This window comes from Anopheles gambiae, chromosome 3, assembly GCF_943734735.2.
Source record: "Anopheles gambiae chromosome 3, idAnoGambNW_F1_1, whole genome shotgun sequence".
Taxonomy (NCBI): Eukaryota; Metazoa; Arthropoda; class Insecta; order Diptera; family Culicidae; genus Anopheles; species Anopheles gambiae.
This window is the reverse complement of record NC_064602.1, coordinates 86,071,013-86,074,208: the sequence shown is the minus strand read 5'-3', so window position 1 is coordinate 86,074,208 and position 3,196 is coordinate 86,071,013. Positions and strand designations below refer to the sequence as shown.

The 3,196-nt window shown below is 37.5% G+C and overlaps 1 non-coding gene across 1 annotated transcript; it reads left to right on the top strand.

Annotated features, from left to right (window-relative positions):
- Positions 1-644: 644 nt before the first annotated feature.
- Trnal-aag (transfer RNA leucine (anticodon AAG)) lies at positions 645-726 on the top strand. The gene has a single exon. It is a non-coding gene; the product is annotated as a tRNA-Leu (tRNA).
- The last annotated feature ends 2,470 nt before the right edge of the window (positions 727-3,196 follow it).

Genomic DNA, 3,196 nt, shown 5'->3' with positions numbered 1-3,196 from the left:
TTGATACAAAACATTTGACTAAAATAAAATTGATCGATCCATCGATGCAAACGTTGAAGTTGTCGAATATCTGCGTAGATCCTGTTGCACACGTTGATTACTGTAAAAAAGGTACGAAATGAAGCTGCGCGATGTACATAACATGCATTACGAATCATTCGCGCTGCTTCATTTGAATTCGCACAACACTTGAACACTTGAACACTTTACAAAATCATAACACCAATCGTCCAGGACTTAGGCTGACGCACGTGCGGCCGCTCGCTGTCGATCCTTGAGCTGTACTGACGATTTCGTGTGGTAGCAAGAACGAGAGCACACAGAGGAACTTTCGGTACAGCAGTACAAGCGAGACACCAACATCAGCACAGCGCTGCGAGCAGATCAAACTGAGCGCGCAGACTGAAAGTGAACGCACACATTTCCACATGTGTAACTGTGTTAGTGCCAAAACTGTGTCGAAACCAAAACGCGCTCTCGCCTCCGTGTATTTCACACCGATTCTCCGCTTAACTCTAGGTTTTTACACACACCATGATAAAATATCCCGCTCGTTGTTTGTAGGGTTATGCGCGTAAGACGCTCACACAAAGACGAAACGGCACGATGCTGCGGATCGATTATAGACGCACCACACGCACCGAGGTAGCGTGGCCGAGCGGTCTAAGGCGCTGGTTTAAGGCACCAGTCACTTCGGTGGCGTGGGTTCGAATCCCACCGCTGCCATGCGAACGAAACTTTTCTTTTTATTTATAAGTAACGACAATGAAGGGTTCTGTCTCTAAAGAGCAGCAGCATTCGTAAAGGGTAAGTTTTAATACAATGATACAGCAACATACAAGACGAATTGCTGCCAACAGTAGTTAGTTGGTGTAGAAATTAGAGTGTTATACAACTTAAGGAAAAGATAAAAATAATTTAAAAAAAACTAACGATTAAGTTAATAATGTACAGATGCAGTTTGTAGGAAGTATAATTTTTATGAACTGTTTCTTATTATTTGAATATCTATAGTTTACTTTAAAGATGAGTCCTATCTAATTTTATTTATTTTGTATGCTGTTACATTTTCCCCTACGCTTTTGAATGTTTATGATATTTTGTTTCATTCTGCTATGAATTTTCATTTAAAAATCCAATTTAAAGTGTCATTTCGTTCTATCTTTTGAAAGTGTTAAACCAACATTGCATGAGTGCTGGCTTCCCTTGCTCTCACTTCCGCGCGCTGTAAATCACCAAAACATCAACCAAAACTGCACACAAATCCGCTTAACAATCTATTTCCCATGCGAGATTAGCAGCGAGCTGCCACTATGATCGTTTGATCACTTTCGCTCGCGCTCGTTTACTGCAAGCCAGGCTCGTCTATCATTAGACAAACCCTTGGCAAAACCTGCTACTTTACAGCAGCGCGCGGCCGCGTCATGAATCTGTCATCAATTTATGGTTTCATCCCCATCCATTTTGTGTGCCATTTCTTTCATTCTTTTTTTTGTGAATTATTTCTATCCAACATTCCATCAAATATGGAGCCAACAAGAAGATGGGGGGAAAAATGACGCGATGCTCATCTCTATCTCAAAACACGTCGTCACACACCACGGTGGTGATGAGAGCTGCATGGCGCTGCAAAACATTCCACTCCAGGCTAGGGAAGGGAATTCTGGCAGAAGAGCATCATCCCGAACGATACGCAAAACGAGTCAAAACTCATTTCACATCAACATCGCCGGCACGTCGTCTTTCTCCTTTCCCCGGCCCATCAAGGCGATTAATGTATACCACCACCGTACCCGGCAAGCGGCAGAATCCGTATCATCGTTGCACTGGAGGGCCACACACATACACACACAAGGACATGATCATGTGATACATCGTTTGCGGTGGAAATGAGATGAGATTACATTTTTCCACCGCGCGGTGATGCTCGTTTATGGTGACATATTCGAGCTTTTAACGCTCTCGCCATTCCCAGCATGCATGTGCTGGCGTGTGAGCGTGTGTGTAAGTGTAAGCTTGTCCGGTAGTTGTTTTTTTGTCGCTCTGCGAAGAAGTTGTGCATGATTGTATGTTAGAAGGTAATGGATCTTCTGTTGAGCCATGTGCGAGTTTTCCATTTTGTTGATTGTCATACATAGTTTTTGGATTTATTTTTTATAATAAACTTGTTGTTGTTAAGTTGTTATTTTTCTATTTTACTTTACTGCTGCAGTTTCATGGTTACATCGCACAAACATATTAATATTAATATTCTGTTAGTTTTCATTAACTTTCGCAGTTTTATTTATTTATTTATTTATTTATTTATTAATTTTTTTCTGTTAATTTATTTATTTATTTATTTGGTTTTGCTATTCGCTTTTCTTTCTTGCTTTCTTTTCGTTCACTTTAAGTTAAGTTTATCTGTTTACTGTGTCATTCAAAATATGTTATTTATGCTTATAAATGCTTTGGGATAGCTCTCGCTTTGATTTCCTTGCGTAATTTGATTTTATTTGATTTTTTATTACAACTTTAAACTTACTTTTTTGAAAGATTTCATTTGGAAAATTATTCTGCTATATTCTTTTCGTTTCGAAAGCTTAATTTTTCTTTTTTTTTCTCCTTTCTTATAAGTTATTGAATGTTTCTCATCACTTCTTTCTTTCGTTTCTTTTAGCGATTATGTTATATTAATTATTTGCATATGTGCAGTATCAAGTGACATTTTCGTTAATCGAATTATCGAATTATCTTTTCAATCGTTACATATAAAACTAATGCAGATATTAAGCTTCTTTTATCTTTCTTTTTGTTGTTTATTTTTTTTATACATTGATAGGTGATTATTTTGTTTAAAAAGGGTTTGTTTGTTGTTTTTTAATGTATCAGCGTTTGCTTTTACAAATTTATTTGATTTTCTTACAGGGCTCCGCAACGCAATTGTGAGGTATGTTGGTATTAAATTTAAGAGACTGATACCGAATCCACACCAGTAATGGCACTGATATTGAACTCATCCCGAGCCTGGCAGTCCTATAAAAGTCCTAAAACTGATGCTGAAGCCCCATACCCAACCCCCATAACCCCATATGTGCATCCATGGGTAGGGTAAATGTGATTATTATTATTATTATTATTATTATTATTATTATTATTATTATTATTATTATTATTATTATTATTATTATTATTATTTTAGTTCTTTAGGACTAAC